The 13001-nt window shown below is 41.3% G+C and overlaps 1 protein-coding gene across 1 annotated transcript in view; it reads left to right on the forward strand.

The window, feature by feature from the left end:
• The first annotated feature begins 291 nt into the window (after positions 1–291).
• Positions 292–13001, forward strand: part of STOX2 (storkhead box 2) — a 144878-nt gene continuing 132168 nt past the window's right edge. The window contains exons 1-2 of the mRNA XM_073341767.1: positions 292–347; positions 2541–2665. The gene's annotated coding sequence lies outside the window, so the exon portion shown is untranslated. The remainder of the gene's footprint in view (positions 348–2540; positions 2666–13001) is intronic.

Raw genomic sequence — 13001 nt, forward strand, 5'->3', positions numbered from 1 at the left:
TAATTCATACAATTTTTCCAACTTCATTTAAAAATTTATTTGACTAACAGGGTTCTTCAGACTGAATGCATCCGATGAAGTGAGCTGTAGCTCACAAAAGCTTATGCTCAAATAAATTTGTTAGTCTCTAAGGTGCCACAAGTACTCCTTTTCTTTTTGAGGGTTCTTCAGTGTTCAGCTTGCTCTATCGCTGGTTGAATGTTTATTAAAGAAGTTATTCAGTGAATAACGGCAATATTTGTTGACCAAAATGCAATGATTTTTTTTCCTGATATTTGTCCACCACTACAGGTAGCCTCTGAAGAAAAACAGATGGCTTATGTACAGCTCTGTACATGGAAATGATGGTATGTCTACACGGCAGTAAAACACCTGTGGTTGGCTTGTGTCAGCTGACTCAGGTTTGTGGGCATGGGGCTCTGTCTGTGGGGCTATAAAAGCGCAGTGTAGACATCTGGAATCTGAATGTCAGACTGGAGCCTGGGCTCTGGGCACTCTGGGATAGGAAGGGTCAGGAATTACTCTTTCCCTGCACAGCTGCTCTCAGAGGGGAGATCAGACCCACCTCCAGGTGTCTCCCCTGGCTGCGGGCAGCACCGGGGCTGGGCAGCAGCCATGGTGCTTCCTGCAGCCACAGGAGGTTGCTGGAGGTGGAGCGCAGAAGTGAGGGTGATATTTAACAGCTTTGCAATTCTCCCCACCACCCTCTTTTGGGTCAGGACCCTCATGGTTACAACACTATGAGATTTGAGATGTAAATGTCTGAAAACATGAAATTGACTAATTTTCAAATCCTATGGAAATTGACAGAATGACCTGCAAATTGGGTAGGGCCCTAAGTATTTGACCTACTGTGCCATATTTATATCTACATTAATCAAAAGTCAGATTCGCTGCTCGCCCCGATTCTTTCTTTAGATAGAAAATCAGCCTTAAACTCAGTTTTTTGAAGACGTTCATGGATTCAGCATATTTATTTTTTATTTACATGTTTTAAGATGATATGATATATTTTGTATTAAATTCAGATATAATTTTTAACATGTTTATTTTTTAAAAGGAAAACTTCTAATTTAAATAAAATAAAGTAAATTTAAATAAAAGTTTGATTTAGATAAACAAAAATCTGATGTTTTAAAAAATTGTTTTTTATCCATCCTATTTCCTGTGTGACCTTAAGCAAGACTCTTATACCAACATTTTCAAAAATGTACAATAATTGTGGGTGTCTCCATTTCTGGATTCTTTATTTGAGTTCACTTGTACCTAACTTTTCAGAGGTGCTAAGCACAGTTAGCTCTCATGGACTTCAGCTGGAGTTGTGGGTGTCTAGTACATCTAGGACCTGATCAGCAGGTATCTCAGCTTGGATTCCAGAAAAATGGAGATATCCAAAATCACTGGATGGTTTAGAAAAACAGGGTTATTCTTTGCTTCAGTTTCCCCAGCTGTAAAATCTCCTATTTCACATTTTTCATGAAGAAAGGAGGGATATTTTTCTTGGTGGATTGAATTTTTATTGAAGCAGACATGGTGCTATTGTGTGCATTGATATATGAAATGTGTTATATTCCTTTTTGTATGTGAAAGGAATAAAGATGACATTTAAAAAGCTGTTCCCTACTATAGGTCCCCACTTTGAGTCTGGAAATGACTCCTATCAATAATGTCCATGCATCCATTAATTTTTACTGTGACAAAAGTCATGTTTTTAAACTTCATGCACCTGTAAAAATTTCCTTTTTGAAAGAAAGAATGCAGGTAAATTAACCTAGGAAATGAAATACTACATTGTGGGAGAAAGTAGGTACATTTGACTTCGATGTTCTTTCACTACGTAGAGAATTGTATATTTCTGTCTGTGCACTCTGTGTTGTAATTGCTTATCTGCCAGGAAAAAAATCAAACTCTACAGGCAAACAGATGGTGTTCATGAGTCTCTCTGTATAACACTTCCTACACCAGTAAGTGGGTGGAGAGATGGGGGTAGACTTCTTTATGTTGACAAACAAGAACTGCAAAGTTCTGCGGCAGACGTACAGAAATGGTGGCGCTAGCAACAGATGCTATTGGGTCAAACTGGAGATCTTCCTTCATGGAGGCCTCTCTCCCTCCCATCCTAATTACTTAACTTCCTTAGGGCATGAACCTACAAACATCTATTTCTAGATGTAGTACTCCCAGTTATAAGCAGTCCCACAGAAGTCAATGGGACTACTTAGAGTAGTGAGAACTATCCCCAGGAGTGGGGATATATAGGTCCTGAGAGACGCGAAGAGAAGTTGATTCAAATGGGTTTAGTGTTTGGAGTGCTGTAGTTCAATAACTTATCCAAAATGGCTTTCCCCCAGCACTAGCTCTACTCTGAAGATGGAGGACTTGTCTGTTGTTACAATATTGAGGTCTGTCTGTAGCAAGTGGATTCTGTCTTCCCTTGCTGGCCTCTCTTAAGAGCATGCTTCTGTTTGTAATGCCTCTGATAAGCACTTCCTGACTTACATTTAAATCATGCTAATTTTAAAAAATTATTGAACCATTAGAAATGTCTTGATCTACTTTCTGGATCCAGAGGACTTGGAAGCCAAGTAATTTTGGGGGACAACTAATAAAACAACAGGAACAGGAGTGCGGTCAAAGGGTCAAACAAAGGGAACTGCTCTTGCCAGTAAGTAAAATTATACTCATTACTTTAAATCTTCCAGTCACTTCAGTTTTAGTTCAGAAATACTGCAGTGTTTGTGAACAACCTTTTCTTCTGGAAAAAAATATTAAATTGTCCAGAAAAGGACTTGGTTGGACCTTAGGCACTACCATAGTAAATACGATTGGTGTGCTCAGAAATGGGAGGATGTGCCACACACAACTTGAAATGGGAAAGGAGGTGGTCCATGTAGTAGTACATGAAGGTAGGGTGACCAGACAGCAAATGTGAAAAATCGGGACAGCGGGTTGGGGGTAATAGGAGCCTATATAAGAGAGAGACCCAAAAATCCAGGCTGTCCCTATAAAATCGGGACATCTGATCACCCTACATGAGGAGGAGAATGTCCATGAGACAATCTGTGTTTTAAACATGATTCTCATTATGAATCTTACTGCCAGTGACACAGATTGTAAATTCTACTAGTGAAAATCTGATGAGTCAGTTTCACCATGTAGTAGCTAGGTTAAATGTAGGAAGAGTTCAGCAAGATGACTAGAGTTAACCAAGGAAGCCACTTCTTGTTTTAGAACTATTGTAGAAAGACTGGTAATGAGATCAAAGATTAGTATCCTGGCACATGTGGACATAAAATTCCAATCTTTTAAACAGAATTTTAAGAAACTTTTTATAATAAAAAGCACGCCTTGAGAAGAGAGGGAAAAATAAGTGGTGTACTTGGAGTAGCATGTTTTCCATTCATCATAGGTAGGCATACAATGGTTTGTGGGTATGTATATGGATGATTAATTTTGGGGATAGCAATATTCACTGTGTAACTAAGGTATCCTAAGGACCATGTTATATGGTTGTTGCTAAGATAAAGTATGGTCCTTTTTGCAAATAAGAGAGTAAATTAACAAATTTAGCCCACGTAAATTATCAGAACAAGAGTGATAACTAATTGGCCATCTGTTTTGTTGTCCCCCAACATCATTTTTCTCCCTGCTTTTTTTTGGTGTGTGTATTTAATATGCAAATTCCCAAGGTGGCAAGTTGAATATGTATTAGTATTTTGAATTTAAAGGGAATCTTAACCCTTTGCTTTATGGGTGAAATTCTGGCCCGTTAGACAGCAGGCTCAACTGTGGATACCCAAATGCATTTATTATAAATACCCAGAGTATGAATAATTTCCTGGATAATAGTGAGGGTCAGTATAAGAGGCAACCAGCTTGTCATGGGAAAGGTACACAGTTCTGCTTTTGTAGCATGATGGGATATCTGGATTGTTTCCATTGCTGGATCAGTGTACAAACATGCAGTCTTATTTCCAGATGTCCTCTCTGCAGCTCCTGTAATGAAGGGCTTACGGTGTGGCCTCTGTGTTTTGGGAGACCCAGAATGTCTGAGGTGTATTTAACCTGTTGTTTTGTCAACAGGTTTTCTGATATGGATCTACTAGTTTGACTGCTAGAATTTCTCTCAATATGTAAACTCCCTTTAGATTATTCATATTATTAAAAAATTATTTGATTGTGTTCTTTCAGAAATGAGAAGGGTTAAATTATATCTATTCATTCCTGGGTTGGCTGAGCAGTGTTTTGAAAGATGGATAAAACAAAGCAAAATTCATGTTTCTAGCTGTACCATCCAGCACATATTCTGGTGCTTTGTTTGTTGCACTGGCTCCCTCTAGAACTGATCAAATTCAAGATCTCTATGAATCTTCAAAGACCTTCATGGACTTGGCCAACAATACCCCCAAGAGTGTGTGTGTCTGTGGGACAGTGACCTCCCACGGTGGTTGCATTCCTCATGAACTACGCAACTGTCAACCTGAAACCTGAAGTCCCTGATAACATGAAATGGGGCTTTCTTGGTAATAGGGCCATGGCTTTGGAAGTCATTACAGGAGAGGATAAGAGTGACTACAAATCTCTCAGGTATCAGAATGAGTATAAATCTTAATTTTTCAACGTAGTTTCCCCAGATTTTGCTTAAAACTGCAAAGAAGAGAGGAAGAAAAATAGGTGAAGGCAACAAGAAAGAAGGGAAAGGTATGAAATGGGGGAGGCAGGAGGAGGAACCCCCTCCCCCAAATCCCAGGTGACGGAAATGCAGGAGGAAATGTAGCCACCAGTCAACTGTGACTTAGGTTATTAACTCCTGGGATCTGCTCAGATACTCTTACTGTGATGGGAGCTGTTAGAAGAACCTAAATAGATGGAATACGGTTTGTTTTGGAGGAATTGTTCTTGATGAAGCGTTCTTTGCAGGGTTTTAGATTGTGTAGCCTGGCTCATCACATCCAGCTTGGCCCCATGTCACTTCTCCACTAGCACTGCAATCTATCTATATTATTATTATTATTTTTTTTGCCTGACTGCTAAGGAGACAGGCAGTGGCTTTAGCAGTTTCAGCTGACGCTATATTTTTGGGGAAAAGCTGATACGTCGCAGTGGTGATTTCTCCAGGCCCTTATTGGTGATTGATTGGCTGATCTCCTACTTTTTTTTGTATATCATTACTCATATTAATCAACAACAAGTATGCTAAACAAAGGGATTAATAATTTATGAGAAGAAGGGAGGTGATAAACTAGTGTCCTATAATTCTAGATTTCTATTTTCATTTATCAAGAAGTTGTTTGTGGAAAGATAATTCACCATCTGGGTTTGCAGTGAAGTGGAGAGCAATAATATAGGTCTGCATTGGTGCAGACATTCTGTTTCTGGAATCCAGAATACAATAGAACCCTTTTTTTTTTAAATGGGTGGGATTTGGATAGTCCGAGTAGGACAGTTGAGTAGATAAGGAATTAGTCTTTCCAGCCAAGAGACAGGATATCTTTTTTTATTGGAGACTGGTGAGCTCGAAGAAGTAAAACGTGCATATTTTGGCAGCTGTTTCCAGCTCTAATTCAGCTATTCCGTTCCTCAGCTTCCTTTCAAAAGAAGTTAGAACTGTAGGCAATAACAAATTGAGAACATGCTGGTTGTTGAAAGCAAAGCAACTGAGGAATGAATTTTCAAAAGCTGTACGTTGTATCTGTTTCTTTTATAAAGACTATTTCCTTTATGACTTCTTCCAGCTTAGTATTTAACATTTCAAAGAACTTTGGAGGACCATGTGTAGGCGGTGCCTTCAAGAAGCAATAGCCAAGGATTTAAACTATTGTCATCAATGGGCACAGAAGCTGAAAACTGCAGACAGTTTTAATCTCAGCATTTTTAATCCCAACCTTTTGTGTTCAGATTAGGAACACCGGGGGATATATTTAAGGGGCATTAGCAGAAGTTTTTTCATTGGCAGTTCAATAATAGCATCACCCTTTGGAAATACTTTTTTCCCCTCTATTGTTTTTGGTTTCAGTGAGTGGAAATCTGTGGAGTTTAAGTACTGCTGAAATGATTAGGGGATCAGGACACTAAAAATACAGGTGCTTGTGTTCACAGCTCCTTACTCCACAGGCAGTTGAAGCAAAGATGCTTAAACGTCTCCCTGATGACTCTACCTTTGTTTCATTTCTGAACACAAGGTCTCTCTGTGTTTTTTGTACTGCATTCCACACGGTGCTTGGGACTGTTCTTAAAAATAGAAGGACTTTGGATCCATGGGTTTTAGGGGCCAATCTGCTGACCTGGCTTATAGGTGTGGCGGGAGGGAGAGGAAGGTGGTAGCGGCATCAAGAAAGTGATCAGGAAAAAAGATGAGTGCATGCAGGTGGAGTTTCCTTTACTCTTTCACAGAACCCAAGACAGGTTTAGGATGAGTGTGTGATGAATCTTAGAATAACCGGAGAAAAAAAGCATTTTAAGTTTGTGTAGCTGGGTTTGACGTTCCTTCAAGAGTTTATAGGATGATCAGCATGACTAATGGCATTTACCTCAATTGACTTATAAAGGTATTGATTTCTGTTCAAAAGTGATCAGTTTTTAATGGGGACTCGAGAGAAAGCACCAGTTCCTCAGTATCTGTGTAATACTGTTTAAAAGAGAACTGGATAAATTCATGGAGGTTAAGTCCATTAATGGCTATTAGCCAGGATGGGTAAGGAATGGTGTCCCTAGTCTCTGTTTGTCAGAGGGTGGAGATGGATGGCAGGAGAGAGATCACTTGATCATTACCTGTTAGGTTCATACCCTCTGGGGCGCCTGGCATTGGCCACTGTTGGTAGACAGGATACTGGGCTGGATGGACCTTTGATCTGACCCAGTATGGCCGTTCTTATGTTAATTCTTCTGAGTGAAAATGTTTGTTAAGAAATGTGGGCTATGAACTTTCTTCTAAAATCACCTAATTTAGGTTTTGTTTATTTAAAGGATCTTTTTAGATTTCTTGAACTATTAAGTACAAGTTGTTTCCTGGGCTTCATACAAATGTATAGTAATGTGAAAATCATTTACTCTGGAAGAAACACGATCCTTTGCTGTTCCTATTCACATGCTTTGTTCTATAATTGATTAAGTAAGTAATCTTTTACCCGGAAGCATTGAGGATTTTATTTTACAGCACAAGAATGCCTTTTAATTTTATACTTTGTCACTGTTTCTCCAGGGCTATTGCAATGATATTCCCATATAATAATTGACTCATACTTCATAGTGTTGTCAAGTTTCTGTTGTTCTCACTCTTGAGTTTGGTTGGAAGACTTGTAACCTGAAAAATTGACACCAGGGTTTGTTCTCATACCCAGTGTGACACTTCAGTGCTTTCTGTAAGGAGTGTAATGCTTCAGATGAGGCATTATATCTAAGCTCCTTCTGTGCAACTCCAGGAAGGGGTTAACGATCCCATAGCAGGCTTCAGACAAGCTAGGGGATAACCTTGCTATACTAGATAGCACTTTTTCTTGGCATTTCAGAAAAGAAACTGAATATTGTGTATTGCAGAGTTCCCCGGGGCTGGCGGACTTGCTTTAACAGTTTGTGTTATTATGTAAAATTTAAAACATTTTCTTTTCTTTTGCATAATTTTTTTTTAAATGGGGAGCTTAAAAATGTTGTGAGGTGGAGATATAGGTTTGGAATATACCCCATCGTGCTCTTGGTAAATGCCCCTCCCTTATCCTCTTCTTGAATGCGAAACATAGACACTGAGAAGTACTCAGAAAAACGTGTTCAGATATGCAAGCACAAGTCGTGCCCATCATCTCCTGCCGGCCTATAAACATGACAGTGGAATCATCTCCGGGTATGTGGGTGAGTAATGTGTGTGTTACAAAAGCGAACTGGAACACAGTTGAGGATGGCAACAAACCACGGTAATGGAGAACACACAAGGTAAGCATTCCAGTGACAACTCCACTGTAGCAGGGAAACATAGTTCTTACAATTGGGCCTCTGGCCATTTCCTGGTTCACCCCAGGTGTTTGGTGTACATAGGCAGTATTCTGAATCTATACGCTGCCACCATAATAAAAGTGCTGGGATTAGTGTGTAGCAAAAATGCTGGGATCAGCATGTAGCTTTCTCTTTATTTCCCCCTTTACTTGGTACAGCTTCATAATTTTCTCTCATCTGTGTGATAGCAGAGTCACTGGAAGGATGAAGCTCCTCTAGTGTGCTTTACTGAGAATATCTTAGGGTTGCTTAAGTGAGGCAAAGCCACAACTTTAATCAATATTGGAAAAGTTTCTTCCATAGCCCCTTCTGCTGTGTAGTGAGAGATTAATTGATCTGATAAAGAACTTGGCTTTGCTATTCTTCAACAGCCCATCATTATTCTCCAACATAAGAATGGCATGAGATGCTAGCAGGAATTATGTTTTGTCTGATCCCTTGGCAAAATATTCAAGGATTAACTGACCCACCGTGATATGATGAACAGAAGGTGTTTTTGAGACTCTTTATGCCTGGGGTGTACTCTGCTCCCTTCCTTCAGAACATTATGTGGAAATCAAGCATTTTGTGTTACACAGAGGTGTTTACCTGTGTGAAACAAACTTTGTGAAGAGCCTCATGTACACATGGGTGTATTCATGCTTGAAGGTGTTTAGACTTTTTTCAAACTTGTAGGCTTCCCCATCCTCTTAAAGATTTTAAAGTCCCCTTTCTTTTATACATGCTATATACATAATGTATTGTGTATATACGTATAAGCGAGGATTTTTAAGGTGAATTTAGTGCTTTGTAGTTCAACAAATGCTCGTGGAGTTCTAGAAGCTGTCAAGATTTAGTTCCCTTGGTATTTTTAAGTTCTAAACTGTCTATCAGACATATTTTTTGGTTCATTTGCAAATGTGCCTCTGGTGTTTTGTTCAGGTTTCTGCGTGTGGAAGGAGAATACTTTCCTCCTGTGTATAGTTGTGTGGAATTTAAAATAAATGTGCCAGTGAATGGTAACTGCTGAAAAATACAGAAATTGTCCACTTGTTATGGGTATAGCTACATGCTTCCTTTTATTTTGGAATGTATTTTTTTTTTAAAGGGCATGAAAGAACAAACTCTGAGTGTCAATTAATTGCCTAATGGGGGAAAAAAGGCAAAGAGGTATCTGTATAATAGTCTTTGAAAAACAGATGTCATGGGTTTTACTATTAGTAAAGATTGATTAGATATTTATTTTTTATCATTTTTTAACATCCCATACCAGACAGTTAGGTTATGTCTAATTTATAATAGTACAGCTGGCTCCTGGATATCAATTTGTTACTTAAATATCCGTGTACTGAAGATATTTGACACCAGTGGAAAACAAGTAAGTTGTGGTCGACATTTTTGGCACGTTCTTTACTACTATTTCTTTTGTGCAAGCAGCCAACGAATGAACTGAACTGTTATAACTCCAGTTTTCCAGGATTTTGATTTTTATTGTATATGAGAGGTTTAATAACTTGGCGTGGCTTGGCTGTTTAAAAATCTGTGCAGTATTCAGGTTTTTTCTTGCCCAGCTTGTATTTAGAGGCATAATCCCACCTCCTTTCCCTCTTGAGTCACACGCTTCACAACTCAATGATAATGGGAGCTAACAACTTATATCAAGAGAAGACTATAACTTGTAAAATGTATTCCCTTTGGTGCCAAGCTGTGTTTTTGAGTAGCCTGGGCTACCCAGATTAACAATCCCTTATCAATTGTCTTCTGTACAGGGGAAGCCATGAATGCAATCAAAAAGGCTGGAGTTGAAACACATACAGGAGAGCTTTTCTTCCCTTAAAAGGGGTAGAGGGAAGGCAGGATTTATCTAAAAGCGGTGCTAGCTAAAATAAATACTGGACTGTATAAGCCAACACATAGAAAAATTAATCGGTGAAATACAGCATTTGTGCAGCAGCACTGCATTCCTGTCATCACATGTTCCCAAACCATAACAGTGAGAGAAATATGATCTGAAACTAGCTTAAGAGGTGGTGTAATTAAACCAGGATTATTACCATAGCATAATATAACTTGATATCATTTTGGAGTTAGGCTGCAGGGTTGCCTTGTGATAAGCTTGAAATATTTTCCCCTCTTCTCTTTTGAAAGTTTTTTCTCTCACATGTTCAACTTCTGGATTATTTCTCTCTCTTTCTCTGGTAGAGCTTCTCAAACAGTTTGCCCAAGAAGAAAGAATCTTTTGAATGAACACAGCTATTAAAACTCCTTTGTAGCTGTTAAATCCATCAGCAGAAACTGCCTTATTTTGTAATATGGGTTACAAGCCTGGGCAGCCAAATAGCATGGCTTCTCTTCCTTCCCCCCACACCCCTCGCCTATGGTATGAATGATGAGTGCTTGTGAAAGATGACAAATTAATAACACTAGTGACCTGAAAGTCTTAGTGATCTGAAAAGGAGACATGCTACAGTGTACGTTTTCTGGTTTACTTTTGTTAGTGCACCTGAATGCTAACTATGGAAGCAGAAACCCTGTTACTTCCTAAAATCAAAGGACAGTTGTAACCTGTTAGCAGACTTTCTTATGCAATAAGGGATTACACAAACGTTTCTTTAAAGGTTACCTGGGTTAGTGCCCTTTTTTGCTGTATCTGATAGTAGTGGCACATCCATAACTCCTGTTTTGTGTGTGTGAAAGTCTGAAAAGCTTTTTTCTTTTACAAATTTTTTTGTATATGTTTGTTTATAGTAGAAATTCAGGTCTTGTTTACCTGTTTTCACTGGCAGACTGTACAACTGGAGAGCGAGTAGACTGTGGCATCGTGGATATCTGTGGTATTTTTCTTCTTCTAGTTTCTCTCCCCTGTTCTTAGTCCTATCTTATTTTATTTTTTCTTTTCTTCTGTTGCTAAACTATACCTTTCTCCTTCCTGCTTTTTTCTGCTTTCAGCTGCCTGTACTAATTTCTCTGTTTTCTCATTTTGTCCTCTGCTCGACCCTCTTGTCATCGTATCTTCCCATCCTTCTACTTCCACCCTGTATTCTCCTTTGTCTCATTCACACCCTTGCTTCTCTCTGTCCTGTCCATAATGGTGTGTTTGCTTCACATACCCCTCCCACAGCCTGTTCTCTTCTGGGGACTTCCAGGGAGAAGTGGCTTAAAGAGGATACATTGCACCGCAGCCCAAGGAGCATTCCACAGTACTCGTGCTGCCTGGTACCTCTGTATTATGTGGGTCTGACACCTTTTCCATTTCCACCAAGATATAAAAGAAAGGTAGTGCCAGCAATAGATTCCTGGTTAGCTCTGGTGGTGGTGTTCGAGTGCTTGGTCATGTCCATTCCATTGTAGGCATGTGTGCTTGCCACATGCACCCGTGCTGGAAGATGTTCCTCAGTGGTGTCCGTAGGAGACCGTTTTGGCGCCTTCTGAAGTGGCATGCATATGCACCAGTATAAGGAGCGCTCCCCTTGTTCTATCAAGGGGTTTCTCTTTCAATGGTTCTACAAACTTTCCTTGTGCAAATAGTTGCAGTCAGAGAAAGTTAACAGTTCCTAATAGTGTTAGTATACTTAGTTATTTATAGTCCTGAGGGACTTAGCCCAGGCTCCCCAGGCTTCAAGCCTTGGGATTACTTTAAGAAGCCCATGCCAGTCAGCGAGCCACATCTTAGTTGTTTGAAGTGTCTGGGTGAGGCCCACATTCATGAAAAGTGCCATATTTGCAAGGGATTCAAGCCCCGGACCAGAAAGGAGAGAGACATTTGACTCCACCTGCTTCTCATGGAGTTTGCTCTTGCACTGGTCTTGGAGCTGGCACATTCGGACTTGGTGCAGAGTACTTCGGCATCAACTAAAAAGCGTGCCCCCAGCACTGGCTGCTTCTTGATGCTGATCCTTGTCACCAGTATCAGCCAAAAGGCACAAAAAGCAGGCCGGGAGAGGGTACTACCTGGGGTCCCGTAAGGATAAGGGAGAAGAGGAACCTCAACCAAGTTGAACCATCTCACCATCACCGGAGCGCAGCCAAGCAGCAGCCTCATCTATTGGGCCTAGTCTGCCCTGTGACCTGTCTCCTACCCCAGGGAGTGGTAGAAGTACATGGTACCGTCAACCCCAGAAGTCTGTCAAGCAGCAAAAGATGACATCTCCCTCCCGCTGCTGCCTACTCCTTGGGAAGAGCGGCCTAACAGCCCCTCCCGCCCATCTGTTTTTAGGGGAAAGTCCTCAGTGGCACCCCTGCAGAAGGCTCGCAGCCCCATACTCTGGCCCCCTCACCAGGACCGTGCCAATGATCTCCAGAGCCGCGTCTCAAATCACAGAGTTGCGGCCACTCAGCAGGTTCCCGGCACCAATCACCGAGCTCCAGGCACTGATCTCTGGGATCCATACATTGGTCACCAGATCCACGGTATCGGGCCACAGAGGTTCCCGGAACTCTGGCAGCGGTCACCGAAAAGGTACCACTCCCCAGTTTCCAGGCATTGCTCACCAGAGCTTCCTCGGTGCTCTCCAGAGTCCCAGAACTGCTGCTCAGAGCAACACTGATCTCCAGAGCCCTGACGCCGGTCATTGGAAGGCCGATACCAGTCACCGGACCAGCACTGGTTGCCGGAGCCCAGACGGTCACTGGAGTGTCCTAGACAATCCCCATGCTCCCGGTCATCGGAGCCTGCACACCATTCCCGAAATGGGTGGCATCATTCTCCGGATTATTACTGGGCCTTTGAGCAGCGCTACCGGTTGCCAGATACATGGCACGACTCAGCAGGCTCCCGATACTGCTCCCCAATTGGCAGGCATAAGATCACCAGACATAGTGGGGAAGCCTACCCTATTGTGGCGACACCATGGTCACCAGAGGAATACCATTCCTCCTGGGGCTCTGAGAGCAAGGAGTCGATGGCCCCCAGGGACCAACCGCCACCTGCACAGCCAGCAGGTTCTTCCCAGAGCCAACCTGCAAAAATGTAGCCACAGGGTCAGGGACCTGGGCTTTGGCAAATCTAGAACCTATGGGCAATTCCCCAGGCTGGG

The sequence above is a fragment of the Lepidochelys kempii genome, chromosome 4, assembly GCF_965140265.1.
Source record: "Lepidochelys kempii isolate rLepKem1 chromosome 4, rLepKem1.hap2, whole genome shotgun sequence".
In the NCBI taxonomy this organism is placed as follows: domain Eukaryota; kingdom Metazoa; phylum Chordata; order Testudines; family Cheloniidae; genus Lepidochelys; species Lepidochelys kempii.